Below are 16326 nucleotides of genomic sequence, written 5' to 3'. Positions count from 1 at the left end.
ATTTACTCATGGGATACAAGAGCCGACCACTGACTCTGAGAGGGATAAAACTCTGGGGTGATTAAAACCTCATAAAGAAAGGTTACCAGAAACTAGCTTTTCTTGATGAAGGTAAAGAACTTGCTTGACTCTTTCCCCATCCAATTTACAGGTATTAATAGAGATTTTCTTGCAACAGGCAGAAAATTCTATAATGAAAATATTAACTATGGAAAGCCACTCTATTTTCTTTCAGACAAGATACCATTCTGGGCCATACCAACAGTTGAAACACTAGGATAGAAACTATACTGAGACAATGTTAAAGAATATACTGTCTGAAAAAGAAAAGGGAACTTATTTAAAGTTCTGTGTAATTTTTAACTGTTGTTTGGCCACATTTTTCCCCCCTTTCACAAAGAGGAAAAGTTACTTTCATACACTCAGATGGTAAGAGTGTAAATTAGTATTACGTCTCTGGAATGTGATTCTGCAATGTGTTTAAGAACCTTATAAAAATGGCCATTCCCTTTGATTCAGCAATCCTACTTCTTGGAATGCAACTTCGAGAAACAGAAAAAAATTTATGCACAAAGATATTAATCTCAAAAATGTTATTTGTGTTATCAAAAACTGAAAATAGCCTAAATCTCAATATTAAGAGACTGGTTAAGTAGTGAGGTCTATCTGTATGATGACTATCATGTGGTTATTAAAATTAATGTTTACAAAGAATTTTAAATAACTTGGGATAATGTTTATGATAAATGTTGCTACTTAAGTTACATAAAAACCCATCCAAAAAGACTGGAAGAAAATTTGCAAAAACGTTAAGGATACCGGTTATAAGCTGGGCATGGTGGTGTGTTCCTGTAGTCCCAGCTACTCTGGAGACTGAGGCGGGAGGATCACTTGAGCCCAGGAGTTAAGAGTCCACCCTGGGCAACATAATGAGACTTCACCTCTAAAATAGTAATTTTTAAAAAAGAATGATTGTCATTTATGTGGTGGGATTAAGGTTAACTGTTATTTTCTTTATTTCTGTAATACTCTACAATGGATATGTGTTAATACTATAGTTATAAATAAGGTTTATATATTTATATATTAAAATAAATTTCAATAATGAACACCCCTCACAGAGTTGTCAACAGAAGCCTCATTTTCAAGGATTCTTCTTTCAGGTATATGTGTGTATTTGCACAACTGTGCATGTGCAATGCACAGTGTCAGCAGAAAGCAACCTCTTAAGGCTCTTTTTCTCTAGGCTGATTTACCCCCAAGTGGGAAAGGAGGAGCCGACTTAATGAATGAAAAACCCGCACCAACTCCAACTGTGAATACAGAATTGATTCTTTTACAGCACAAGACCAGACTGTCCTAGATAAAGAAACACTATGCTTACAATGTTCACATATGGTCAGATACTCATATGCAAATCTCTTATGGGAAAATCCGTAGAAATTACAGGAACCACAAAATTAAACCTACCTGCCCATATGTAGACAAATCTATATGCTTTCATATTGACATTAATCTTTGTATAAATATTTATAGAAATACATATTGTACACAGTTAATTTACAGATATCTGTAGAAATCTGCACGAATTTGCAAATTAATGGTTAAGGAATTAATTGCCAAAGCAGATAAAAAGGCCAATGATCTACATAAGATTCATTTATTTATTCAACATATATTGACTCCCCACCTATCACGTGCTAGATACTGTGCTAGGTACCAGAGATACAGCATTGGAACAAGACAAAATCTCTTTCCTCAAGGAGCTTACATTGTAAGATAGGAATAAAGCAGTAATCTTTTGATGTTAACATGGAAGAAATTCTAAAGAAAAGCTATTCACACAGAATCCTAGTAATTTAAACTACAGTAACCCATGAGGAAGCTACTATCACTTTAATATAGAATAAAATAGAAACCATTAACTTATATAGAAGCTGGTGACTGCCAGCTCATTCCGCTCAGTCTATGAATCCAATGACTGAAGATCCAATGGCTGAGACATTTCAGTGTTTGTGTCCCAAAGACTACACATGGACATGGGCAGAGAGCAAAGATGGAGCCAGCAAGCATGTTGATCTCATATTCTCATTTATCATTTTCATGTGTGTAAGCATTTTTCAAATGCATTGTACTGCTGGAACAAGTAAATAGAAACAAACTTCAAAACTGGGCAGGCAAGCTCATAAAGTGTGTCTAGCACAGTCTAACCACTCAGTAGATATTCAGGAAATAACTGATTAAATGATGATGCCAGACCATTATTCCAAGTTTCCTTGGGAGCTTTTTTCTTAGGCTTTATAAGTACAGGCTACTTTAGCTTATGCTGATAGCTCTCTGAAAAAGGCCAATGTTGGCTTGCAGGCAAACTATGGCAAGTGAATATAGTGAAGTGACATCCCTGTATCTCTCTCAGCTTTTCACTGGAGTATTGATAAAGAGGAGAGACTCCATCATGATACAGCATTGGGTCTAACGTTAAGTAAGTCAAATGATCTTCCCGGAGAAAGTAGCGTTAATATTTCTGAATTGTCTACCAGTCTCCTTCACGCATAACAATTATAAGGTCATTTTTCACTTTTTATAATTCAGTTCTATTGAAGTGAAGGATAAAACAAAAAACCAGGACTTTATTCCTGGGTCCCACCTAACATTATGCCAGGCCAGATTTTATGGACTGAACCCATTTCCACAGGCAGCTATCCATGCCTGTTCTGACCAAGATGACCCTGGTCTTTGATTGGGATGACTTTAAAAGAACATGATTGCTTTGGAGTCAGAGTGTGATGGGAAGAAAAGGGGAAACTGGGGTGTTGCCAGGTACAAACACTAATACTTGCCTTCACTCTACCCCAACAGTCACTGCCTTGCGGACTGCCTCTCACAATTGGTTAGGCTTCACAGGATGCACTATGTTCTTAATATTAAGATCTACATTATGAAAAATCTCACTTCTCTACTTAAGTTTTGCTTCCTTCAGATGGCAATGCACAAATAATATGTTTGTTATTAATCACACAAAATCTCTTTCAGTCTTGTAAATAAACAGTATGACATGGTCTCAACAGGTGTATTTATTGGTTAACACATACACCTGAAGTTCAAAGATGTAGATCAAACATGAACAAAAACAAAAATCTCCCCAGATTACCCAAAAGCAATTTTACAATTACTTATTAAAGGATAAAGTCAGGCATATGATAATGAAAATTGGTATTAAGCTTTATAAATGGGTTTCTTCCAATAGTCAAGTAAAGTAATTCCACCTTAAATCCTTTTGGGAAGTAAGCAAAGTACAGATGATATAAAAATGAAAAGGCAAAATCATGTGCCTGAGTTCTACCTCATCATGATTTGTAAGATTATCTGAAATTAGTATTCCAAGTTTTTTTTCACCAAGGATTCAAAAATACCCTTCATAACTAATCTGATAACATAAAGTGGGTGTATGCCAACATTTGTAAGTGAGTTGTACATTTCACTTCCTCAGCATTCCCTGTGTGTGTCCAGCAAACACAAAGATCAGCTTAAGGAAAGAAGTGTTACATGGGTGGTCCCATTTATATGCTCAAAATAGTTGAATCACTTCAGAATCACTGAGGAATTCATTTGTGTCAACCCATTTAGCTTGCTGACAGTTTCCCATCCTACAGACTCATTCTCGATCCATGCCCAAGGAACTTGGGGTTTCAGACCTGTTGAGATCACTTTGTACAAATGACACAATGAATCTAGGCAGACTTAAAACTATTCTATGAAACTCTTGAAGTGACTTTTTGCCTTTTTAAAAGTGAACCCACAGTGCCAGGTCATTTTTTCCTTGAATCTGATTTAGCTTTCTTTGTTTTGGGTCTTTTGGGTTTTGCTTTTGAAGCACCTCAGGGGCAGTGACCCAGGACAGAAGATAAATAAAGTTAAGCCAACCTCAAGAGAAAAGCAACTGGGGATACCAGGTTTGCTTTTGTAAACGTGAACAGTGACCTGGGGGCTCAGGGTCAACCTCAGTCCCCCAAGTTCCCTTTTCCAAACACTAAATCCACCTGGGACCTCAGAGTTGCTTTGCAGATTCCAAAAGTAAACCAGGAGATCATTTTTCCTTTGCCTCCAAAAAACAAAGCTGAGACCAGGGTTCCTAGAGTGCTCCAGAGATTTAAACAACAAAAGTCCTAAACCCTAGTACTGCTTCAAGGAAGAAATACTTGTCCTTCAAACAAATCCTGAGTAATTCGCCACTGGGAATTCAAGAAAAATGGGTCTTACTAAATTAGCTACATTGGAAAAAACTACAAGTCCTTTTACAAAATATATTGTGAGTCAAATGATGAGCTCCATATGATTTTTAAAGCACCTGGATTTTCCTTCCTTTCCAGCCATCTAAAAACACCACATTTGGAAAACTCCACATGTAGCACAGAATTTTAAGTAGCAGTCAGAAGGAGCATAGGCAATAACTACAGTACAAAAAAGCAAAACAGTATTGTGCCTCCAGCTACCTCACTTTTTTGCCTTCAGGTGTTAACTGCCTTCATGCTACCTTCTGGATCAGATGCACTTTCACCCAAGCCTGCCCTCTTCCAATGTCCCATATTTAGACTTGCTCTCAGCCAATCCTTTCACTCCCACCTCTGTGAGGACTAGGAGTGAGTTCTGAGCACTTCATGCTGCAGAAGCTGCTTAAAGGAATTAGTCTCTTCAAGTAACTTCACTCAGGTGAACTGTACACGCAAAGGTAGAATGTTCTTAAAGTATTTTTTTATGCTAAGCTAATGTAGTAGTCCTAGAAAACCTCTAGGTGAGTTTGGAATTTGAAAAAAAAAAAGAGGCACAGAGTAAAATTTACATAATTGGATTTACACACATCCATATTTGCTTTATTTTGATTTTTTTCTTTTTGGTCACTACCATGGCTTAAATAGCATATAGATACATACATGTGAATTTATGTGGTTAATTTATTAAAATTAATTTTATCAAATACATAGTTAATAATCAAATGGAGCATATCATGAAACCAACAGTTCACTGCCGTCCTCAGAAGTAACCATGTTTAACTCCTTATTTATTTGTTTTTTGTGTTTTCTGTTGTTGTTGTTTTGAGACAGAGTCTCGCTCTGTCACCCAGACTGGAGTGCAGTGGTGCAATCTTGGCTCACTGCAACCTCCTCCTCCCGGATTCAAGCAATTTTTTTTTTTTTTTTTTTTTTTTTTGAGACGGAGTCTCGCTTTGTTGCCCAGGTTGGAGTGCAGTGGCGTGATCTCGGCTCACTGCAATCTCCACCTCCCAGGTTCAAGCAGTTCTCCTGCCTCAGCCTCCTGAGTAGCTGGCATTACAGGCACACACCACCATGCCCGGCTAATTTTTTGTATTTTTAGTTAGAGATGGGGTTTCACCATGTTGGTCAGGCTGGTCTCAAACTCCTGACCTCGTGATCCACCCATCTTGGCCTCCCAAAGTGCTGGGATTACAGGCGTGAGCCACCGCACCTGGCCTCAGGTTCAAGCAATTCTTGTGCCTCAGCCTCCCAAGCAGCTGGGACTACAGGCACATACCACTACGCCTGGCTAATTTTTGTGTTTTTTGTAGAGACGGGGTTTCACCATGTTGCCCAGGCTGGTCTCAAACTCCTGGCCTCAAGTGATCCACCCACCTCGGCCTCCCAAAATGCTGGGATTACAGGTGTGAGCCACTGCATCTGGCCTTTAACTCCTCTTTTAGTTCTAGTGATTATCTCACTATCTCTAATAGGCTTATTTTTCTAATTTTGAGTTTATTATTTTACAGCTATCACATATGAGAATTTACCTTACTTTATACCAGCTCTCTTCTTGGGTAGCTATCCTACCATTTTTGTCTATTTTTGTTTTTATAACTTTAATACAATTAAACCTCTATTTCTTGTTATATAACTTGTAAAGTTTTTTTTTTTTAAACAGCTTTGAGATGTACCATACAGTTAACTCATTTAAAGGGCACAAATCAATGGTTTTGACTCTATTCACAGAATTGTGCAACCATCTCAATCAATTTTAGAGCCCCTGAAAGAAACCCCATAGCCATTAGCAATCACTCCCCAAATGGGAATCAAATAACATGTGGTCTTCTGGCCTACCATGGTGGCTCACACCTGTAATCCTAGCACTTTGAGAGGCAAAGGCTGGAGACTAGGAGTTTGAGACCAGCCTGGGCAACACGGTGAGACCCTGTTTCCACATACAATTAAAAATTAGCTGGCTGTGGTGGTGCACACCTGTAGTGCTAGCTACTTGGGAGGCTGAGGTGGGAGGCTAGCTTGAGTCCAGAAGGTGGAGGCTGCAGTGAGCAATGAACTGTACTCCAGGATGGGCAGCAGAGCAAGACCCTGCCTCTATTTAAAACAAAACAACACAAAACAAAACAAACAAAACAAAAAGACCTACCTGGTCTTTTGTAACTGGCTTCTTTCACTTAAGCATAACATTTTCAAGGTTCATCACGTTGTAGCATGCATTATTACTTCATTCCTTTTTATTGACAAATAATAATATATTGTATGGATATACTACACCTTGTTTATCCAATCTTCAGTTGATGGACATTTATCTTTTTTGGCTATTAAAAATAATGCTGCTGGGCCGGGCACGGTGGCTCACGCCTGTAATCCCAGCACTTTGGGAGGCCAAGGAGGGTGGATCATGAGGTCAGGAGATCGAGACCATCCTGGCTAATACAGTGAAACCCTGTCTCTACTAAAAAAATATATAAAAAATTAGCCGGGCATGGTGGCAGGCACCTGTAGTCCCAGCTACTCAGGAGGCTGAGGCAGGAGAATGGCATGAACCTAGGAGGCGGAGCTTGCAGTGATCTGAGATTGCACCACTGCACTCCAGCCTGGGCGACAGAGCGAGACTCTGCCTCAAAAAAAAAAAAATGCTGCTATTAACATTTATGTACAAGGTATTTGTAAAAAACTGTTTCCATTTCTCTTGGGTATATATCTAGGAGTAGAATTTGTTATATAAACTTTTAATAGGATCTTCTGACTTTCCATTTAGCAGTATAAGAACATTAGCACCTTATGTAGTTGAGTTTTAAAATAATTCTTTTGGCAATTGGGATAAAATATTTATATTATGTATTTAAACCCAAACAACAAATAGATATTTAATTAAAGTTTCCTGAAAGTTTTTTATGAATGCAAAAAGATGTTAATAAATTCTTTTTTTTTTGAGACGGAGTCTCACTCTGTTGCCCAGGCTGGAGTGCAGTGGCACGATCTTGGCTCACTGCAACTTCTGCCTCCTGGGCTCAAGTGATTCTCCTGCCTCAGCCTCCCAAGTAGCTGGGATTACAGGTGTGTGCCACCACCCAGCTATTTTTTTAAATTTAATTTTATTATTATTATGCTTTAAGTTTTAGGGTACATGTGCACAATGTGCAGGTTAGTTACATATGTATACATGTGCCATGCTGGTGTGCTGCACCCATTAACTCATCATTTAGCATTAGGTATTAGAGACGAGGTTTCACCAAAGTGCTGGGATTACAGGCATGAGCCACTGCACCCAGCCAATGTTAATAAATTCTTATCAATTTTTTTATTTCCTATTTTTGAAAAATAATAAAAACCTTCAATTACCCAATAGAAGAAAGAACCTGTCATATAATTTCCTCAAGTAGATTCACTTCAAATAGTTGAATGTGACTTAGATTTTTTTTTTATTATACTTTAAGTTCTAGGGTACATGTGCACAATGTGCAGGTTTGTTACATATGTATACGTGTGCCATGTTGGTGTGCTGCACCCATTAACTCATCATTTACATTAGGTATATCTCCTAATGCTATCCCTCCACGCACACACAGAAACACACAGGCATGGCTTGCTTTTCTTGAGAGTACTGAACGTAAGAGTTCAGCTTCATGTAGGTCATACATGAACTAGCAGTACTTTACCTAATTACTGAAACCAAAAATCTGGATTTAGTTTGCTTTGTGTCTTTTCTCTCACAATTTTTTTGTTTGTTTGTTTTTTGAGATGGAGTCTTGCTCTGTCCACCAGGCTGGAGTGCAGTGGTGTGATCTTGGCTCACTGCAACCTCCGCCTCCCAGGTTCAAGCAATTCTCCTGCTTCAGCCTCCTGAGTAGCTGGGATTACAGGAACACGCCACCACACCCAGCTAATCTTTGTATTTTTAGTAGAGACGGGGGTTTCACTCTGTTGGTCAGGCTGGTCTCAAACTCCTGACCTCGTGATCCACCTGCCTCGGCCTCCCAAAATGCTAGGATTATAGGCGTGAGCCACCGTGCCTGGCCTCTCTCTCACAATTCTTCCATCTGATTTATTGACAAATAGTACCAATTTAACTTCCTAAATATTTCCTGTATTTACTTTCTTCCACCTTCTTCTTCTCCTCTTTTTGTTTTGTTTTGTTTTGTTTGAGACATAGCCTCACTCTGATGCCCAGGCTGGAGTACAGTGGTGCAATCTCACCTCACTGCAACCTCTGCCTCCTGGGTTCAAGTGATTCTTGTGCTTCAGCCTCCCGAGTAGCTAGGATTACAGGCACACGCCCCCATGCCCAGCTAATTTTTGCATTTTTAGTAGAGACAACGTTTCACATGTTGGCCAGGCTGGTCTCGAACTCCGGGGCTCAAGTGACCCACCTGCCTTGGCCTCCCAAAGTGCTGGGATTATAGGTGTGAGCCACCGTGCCTGGCCCTCTCCCAACTTTCCATCCCTACTATTACTACGCCTGTCCTAGTTCAGACATCACAATCTCTCCTCTGGGGCCGTTGGTCTTGCCTATTCCCTTTGCCTCTCTCTTACAATATTCCAGATTAGCCAACCTCCACACTGCTGCCAGAGAGATCTAGCTAAAACACAAATTTGATTACACCATTCCCTTGTTTAAAACCTTTGATGGCTCCCCATTTCCTACAAGATAAATTCAAGTTCCTTAACATGACATGCAAAGCTCTCTTGCACCTTATCCAGGTCAACCTTTTGGCTTCTCCCTTCAAGTAATCCAGGCTCCTAAACGAGGAACTACTCTTAGTTCTCTAGAAACCATGACTGGGCCAGGCGCAGTGGCTCACACCTGTAATCCCAGCACTATGGGAGGCTGAGGTGGGCGGACCACCTGAGGTCAGGAGTTCAAGACCAGCCTGGCCAACATGGTGAAACCCCATCTCTACTTAAAAATACAAAATTAGTCGGGCGTGGTGGTGGGCACCTGTAATCCCAGCTACTTGGGAGGTTGAGGCAGGAGAACTGCTTGAACCCAGGAGGCAGAGGTTGCAGTGAGCCGAGATCATGCCATTGCACTCCAACCTGGGTGACAAGAACAAAACTCGGTCTCAAAAAAAAAAAAAAGAAACCATGACTACCCTAGGACACTCCTCACTCCTCAGCTCTTCTGTTATGGAGTCTCCTTTCCCTCCTTCTTCACCCAGGTAGCTCTTACTTAGTCCATAACACTTAAGTCTAAATCAGTCTCCCAGGAAGCCTCTCCAGACCACCTTGGTTGGGTTAGCTGTTACTCTTTTTTGTGTCCTCATACTACCCTCCACATATCTGTATCACAGTGTTTTTCACAGTATATTGACATTAGAGGTTAGTTTGTGTATCCACCAAAGAATCAAATATCAATAATTCCATTTTTAGTCTGGGTGAATCATAGTTATCCCAGCACTTGTCTCCTTCCAATATCTCAACAGTTGAAGTGCCTTTTTCCTCCTTCTAATAATGTACTTTGTAAGTGCCTCAAAGCTAGTGACTTGTTTTGCTTAGTATCTGTATCTTCACATTTAGCCCAGTAACTGGCAAATACTAGGCATCAACTAGATATCTGTTGAGATTCACTGCATATGTTACCTTTTGATACATAATTTCATAAGTCTACACTGAACCCATATCATATATACTGATAATAGGGCTATGTTATCATTTACTTGACATCTAAACTACTAGTAATTAAGACATCTCTGAATTTTAGTAATGTTTTATAATTATTCTGAAAGCCAGACTAGGCTATTTATTGATTGATTTAATTTGTGCCATGGGATGTACTAAAATATTTCACAACCAAAGTTCTGCTCCTTTTGTAAACTAGTGATGCCACCATCAAACATGTTAAGTAAACATTCCCAGGTCATACATTTAATTTTCTGTACAGATTCACTACATCATCTGCTACACTTACATAACAAGTAGTTATGTAATGACTTCACCAATGAAGCTCAAAGACCTCTAATACTAAGGAAATCAAACCTTGAAACTCATGATGAGAGGTGTTCAATAGACTTTCAGTTCTCTCTGATGAGTCACTTTGCTCCACTGAAGCTACGAAGAAATAAGATCTGCTTGTATGAATTGACTTTGGAAGAACTTGAGCAACAAAGGAAGACAATATGAATTAGCCAATGAAAAAATTGTATGCCAACATGTCTATACTCCAGGATATGGCAGTTGCTTGAATGAAGGAAGCCAGACCAGGCTAGGATTTCCGCAGTACAATTGTTAAGAAAAACACGAGGGAAGAGAATAACTAGTTTTTCTAAATTCAAAAGAATCTAAGTGCTTCTTCTCCCTCTTGCCCCACCTCAATGGTTATGACTTAAAATAAGGCAAATGAACACTTGGAGAATCCAACAGTTAGATTAATTTAGTCTTCAATATAGGCAGTCACATATGTTTTACCCTAAAATTTTAGGAAGTCAAATAATACTTATAATTTGCTATTAGTTATAAACAATGACTGGCTTTTCTTTAAGGCTGAACTAAAATTAAAACTAAATACTTGGCCAGGCATGGTGGCTCACGCCTGTAATCCCAGCACTTTAGGAGGCTGAGGTGGCAGATCACTTGAGGCCAGAAGTTTGAAATTAGCCTGGCCAACATGGCGAAACCCCTTCTTTTCTAAAAATACAATAATTAGCCGGGCGTGGTGGCGGGTACCTGTAGTCCCAGCTACTCAGGAGGCTGAGGCAGGAGAATCGCTTGAACCCGGGAGGTGGAGGTTGCAGTGAGCCGAGATTGCACCACTGCACTCCAGCCTGGACAACAGAATCAGACAGTGTCTCCAAAAACAGAAACAAACAAATAAAAAATCCCCCAAAACTAAATATTTAAGCCCCCAGAGGCACCTTATTCTCTTATTTAAAATGGAACTCAAGCCATTCAGAATAACTGAAAGAAACCAAGCTCATTAAATCCCAATTGCCTCAAGAGGAAAAGGGAGATCATTTCTATGGCAATAAATTAGTGGGGAAAAAAATAGACTCCAATTTTGGCAATAAATCTTTGGTGAAGTGATGACCTAAATTTCAGAGTCAAATCTCATTTCTTATGCTTTATAGAGATAAGGCCTCAGTTTATATACTGAGGCCCAGTGTATAAATACAGACCCATTACCATTTTGCCTTGGAATCCTGAAGGGATGCAAAGTTGGATTACCATACTTAGTCTGATGGAAATAAGGGAACTAAGGATCTCTGTGGTCTCTGTTAAAGAGAATATTATAATATCTCGGTTAGTATTTGTATTTAGGAGAGTTTATAACCTTACTCATTTCTTTCAAATCTTATATTTTATAATCTTTACTCAAACAATTAAAAAAGATGTGCATTTAGTTTACTTTTCTTGAATCTCAAAGGTGCTTCTCTTATGCTAGATAATATATTAACCCCTAATTATCCATTTACTTCCAGACCTGATTGTATATGTAATTACCTTTTGTCACGTATAATAATTTGCGCGACAAACATGTCAGAACACTTGCTGCTTAGTCTGTTTCAACAGATAAATGTAGTCTTTCCATAGCCTCAAGGCACAATTAAACATGAAGAAAAAAGGCAGTTATCAAACTATGCTGAAGCTGATTCACTAAGGCAGAAGTTCACAGCATGTAGTCAGGACTTACTTTGGGGCCTGATGCTTGCTTGAATGCTTAGTTAGTAACACATTTCTGAGACAACGAAACAGAGACAACACTGTAACATTCTGACCAGTGCAGGTAGCCACATGAACTTCAAAATGGGCAACAGATGAACTTTAAGATGCAGCTCAGTTAAGAAGCAGCTACTGGTAAACAGCTATTGAAGTCACACCTTCACTACAGGTTATTGGATAAAATTAAAAAAGAGAAACTAAATAAAAACAGCAGTTGAAGGACTTATTTTCTTGGGAAGATAAATGCAGCCACTGGAATTAAATGGATTCTGATCTAAGTCCTGCGATGCTTGCACGATGTGAATCTGCACTATGAGAGTACAAAAAGAAATCCCTACCTGACCTCTGGATAACCTAAAAACAGGAAATTAGGACATTTCTAAGCAAAATAGGCTGTTAGCCTGTTAAGACAATTGTTTCCATTGACACTTTGCATAAACATCTTACACTAGGCCATCAGAAAAAACTCAAACCATGGCATCTCTTCTTTGTAATACATAAAAACAGTGCCTGGCCCAGTGCCCTCAACACAGTTGAGGTAAAGTTTGTTGATGATAATTAAGAGGAGAACAAAGAAGAGAAAGAGAAATAATAAACAGGTAAGAAAACTGGAAGTATTCTTTAAGTATTTACAGATCGGTTGAAAGTAAATTCATAAAATATTAAAAATACAACTTAATTCATAGTAAGAATCTGGGGTAATTAAGAGAGTATGCAATGACTTTAGGGAAAGCTCAATAGACAATACAACTTAACATGAGTCAGCATTTTAAAAGAATAATTGTAGCTGGGCGCGGGGGCTCAGGCCCGTAATCCCAGCACTTTGGGAGGCCGAGGCCGGTGGATCACGAGGTCAGAAGTTCAAGACCAGCCTGGCCAAGATGGTGAAACCCCGTCTCTACTAAAAATACAAAAAATTAGCTGGCTGTGGTGGTGGGCACCTGTAATCCCAGCTACTCAGGAGGCTGAGGCAGAGAATTGCTTGAACCCAGGAGGCAGAGGTTGCAGTGAGCCAAGATTGCGCCACTGCACTCCAGCCTGGGCGACTCCATCTCAAAATAATAATAATAATAATAATAATAATAATAATAATAATTGTAAAATATCTGATATTTGATTATGGTGCTTCAGAATGTTAGAAATTGGCACCATCTGGCTGGAAAAAAATCAATCTCTTCCTTTGTATCACTTAATCAATACTCTGGATATTATTTGGCTATCCAATTATACTTCACTTAAATAAGAAAATACTTCAGAGCTAATACTTCTTATGACCCTGTCTTAGTCTGTTTGGGTTACCATAACAAAGTACCACAGATCGAGTGACTTATAAACAATACAAATGTATTTCTCACAGATCTGGTAGCATACTATAGCAGGTACCAGTAGTGTTTAGTCTGTGCCCTACTAAATTTCCTCCCAACCCAGATTTTCAAAAATCAAGCTACTTTCATTTTGATTGAATCATTTAAGGGAGTTACAAACTCTGAGTCCCAACTTTCTCTTCTGTAAAAGAGATTGTGTTCACATGTGACAAGCACTATATTTGACACTAGTGATGAAAAGACAGTAATGGCCCAGTCTTTGGATTTAAGAAGTTCATAAGTATAAAGGGAAAGATATTCACACAAACATAATTACAAACTAACATGCTGATTACACAGATGGACATATGTATAGGCTATTATCAGAGCATCAATTATTGCTTAGGGGGTGGGAAGTAGACCTAAGGAGCTGTCTTAGATGACACCCAAACTGAGTCTTAAGAAGGAGTTAATCAAAGGAGGGGTCGTGGTATTTCAAGCATATGGAACAGTGTCAGGAAAGACACAAGGACAAGAAACAGTTATGCTTATGGGGAAATGCCATGTACTTTAGTGCTGCTAAACTGAAATATGAGTAAGGGGTAGTATAAGACAGGCTGGAGAAGGGGTCAGGAGCTGAATCATAAAAGGATATATATGCCTTGTTCAGGAACTTTGGGTAGCCATTGAAAGGTTCTAAACAAGGAAGCTGGCCGGGTGCAGTGGCCCAGGCCTGTAATCCCAGCACTTTGACAGGCTGAGGGGGGTGGATCACTTGAGGTCAGCAGTTCAAGACCAGCCTGGCCAACACAGTAAAATCCTCTCTCTACAAAAATACCAAAATTAGCTGGGCTTGGTGGCATGTGCCTGTAGTCCCAGCTACTCAGGAGGCTGAGGCAGAAGAATCACTTGAACCCAGGAGGTGGAGGTTGCAGTGGGCTGAGATCGCACCAGTGCACTCTAGCCTGGGAGATAGAGCAAGACTCCATCTCATAAATAAATAAATAATGCCGGGCACGGTGGCTCACGCCTGTAATCCTAGCACTTTGGGAGGCCGAGGCAGGCAGATCACTTGAGGTCAAGAGTTCGAAACCAACCTGGCCGATGTGGTAAGACCCTGCCTCTATTAAAAATACAAAAAAATTAGCCAGGTATGGTGGTAGGCACCTGTAACCCCAGCTACTTGGGAGGCTGAGGCATACTTGGGAGGCTGAGGCAGGAGAATTGCTTGAACCCAGGAGGTAGAGGTTGCAGTGAGCCAAGATCATGCCACTGCATTCCAGCCTGGGCAACAGAGTGAGACTCCATCTCAAATAAATAAATAAATAAATAAACAAACAAACAAGGGAGCTGACATGGTCAGATTCACCACTTCGGTTCTGTAGTAAATGCACTTAAGGCAGAAAAAATAATTAGGAGACTGTTGTAACAATCTTAAAATACATTGGGACAGACAGGTACATAGTTGGGATAGAGAGAAAATGATGAATAGGTGGTAGGCAAGTAGTTAACATGGAGAGAAGAGGATGGGTTTGAGAAATACTTAGGAGAAAAAAATCCCTAGGACGTGGTGATTGTCTAGGACATGGCAAAGTGGTTCTACCAATCAAAAAAGACAACATGAAAAAGGGATGTGATTTGAGAATAAGGGAAGACAACAAGTCAACAGCTTTGGTCACACAGCATGCGGGACACACACCTAAGTCAAATGGTTTACCAAGCAACTTGATATGTATCTAAGGCATACTGCCAGAGATCTGATGAAAGCGGGTCAGCTCACCTAGGTCAGGAGTATAGGGAGCAGTGTTCTAAGGACAGAAACCTTGGGGAAACCAACATTTAGGGGGCAGAAAAGGAGACCACAAAAGAGGAAGGATGTTAAGGGAGTACAGACTCGGAAGATGAGAGAATTTTAAAGAGAACATGATCCACATTACCAAATGCAGCAGAAAGAACCAATAGGATATGGGCTAAAAATGTCTACTGGCCTTCCCTGGTGACCTAAGTGAACACTATTTCAGCAGTGTGGCAAAGCAGATAGGAATGGATTGAGAAATGAATGAGAGATGTGGAAATAAGAATAATCAATTATAAACCACTCTTTTAAGGCTGCAAATGAGGGAAGAGAAATTGGAAATAGGTAAAATGTTTTTAGGCTAAGAAAACGATAAAGCAGGCCGGGCGCAGTGGCTCACGCCTGTAATCCCAGCACTTTGGGAGGCCAAGACGGGTGGATCACGAGGTCAGGAGATCAAGACCATCCTGGCTAACACAGTGAAACCCCGCCTCTACTAAAAATACAAAAAATTAGCCGGGGTGGTGGCAGGCACCTGTAGTCCCAGCTACTTGGGAGCCTGAGGCAGGAGAATGGCGTGAACCTGGGAGGCGGAGCTTGCAGTGAGCCGAGATCGCACCACTGCACTCCAGCCTGGGCGACAAGTGAGACTCCGTCTCAAAAAAAAAAAGAAAAGGATAAAGCAGAGGAAAGGCAGATGAATAATGAAACAAAATGAAACAAAATCCCATACAAAAGATAGGGTCAAGGGCATAGGAAGATGAGAGTCTCATTAAAAAGGCTTCCTAACACCTGAGAATGAAGGACAGGAAGAATGGGTGTGGATATAGATAAGCTGACTACAAAAGCAACAGTGAGAGGTTGATGGTGATAGAGATGGAAGACAAGAGGCTCAGAGGGGCTGGAGCTTTCACTCAAGAGTGGAGGAACAATGGTCTACAAATAGGAATGAGGAACCAGGGGAACACGAATCTCATTCACACGTGTAGCCATGAAAGAATGCATCCTGCCACTAGAGAGAGCTGCAGGGTTAGCAGTATCCTCCGAATTCTATGAAAAGGAGGTGAAGAAAGCATTCTGCCACACAGTTGAAGCAGTAGGGCCATTTACATTGCAATGAGGGTTTTCAGGTGGCATAGAATAAGTGGGCCAGAAGAAGTGAAAAGATGAGTAGACAAAACAAGGAGTGAATGAAACAGGAAAAAAGTTGGAAGGTGAGAAGGAGTAGAGTAAGGAAGTGGAAACTACTTAATTGCATTGAATAATCAAATTTTATTTTAATCTTCTCAGATGAAGG

The 16326-nt window shown here is 40.0% G+C and overlaps 1 protein-coding gene across 19 annotated transcripts in view; it reads right to left on the bottom strand.

The window, feature by feature from the left end:
* Positions 1 to 16326, bottom strand: part of EXOC6 (exocyst complex component 6) — a 254843-nt gene that overhangs the window by 3523 nt on the left and 234994 nt on the right. The window lies entirely within an intron of this gene.

This window comes from Pan troglodytes, chromosome 8 (genome assembly GCF_028858775.2).
Source record: "Pan troglodytes isolate AG18354 chromosome 8, NHGRI_mPanTro3-v2.0_pri, whole genome shotgun sequence".
NCBI lineage: Eukaryota > Metazoa > Chordata > Mammalia > Primates > Hominidae > Pan > Pan troglodytes.
This window is presented reverse-complemented; position numbering and strand designations above follow the sequence as displayed.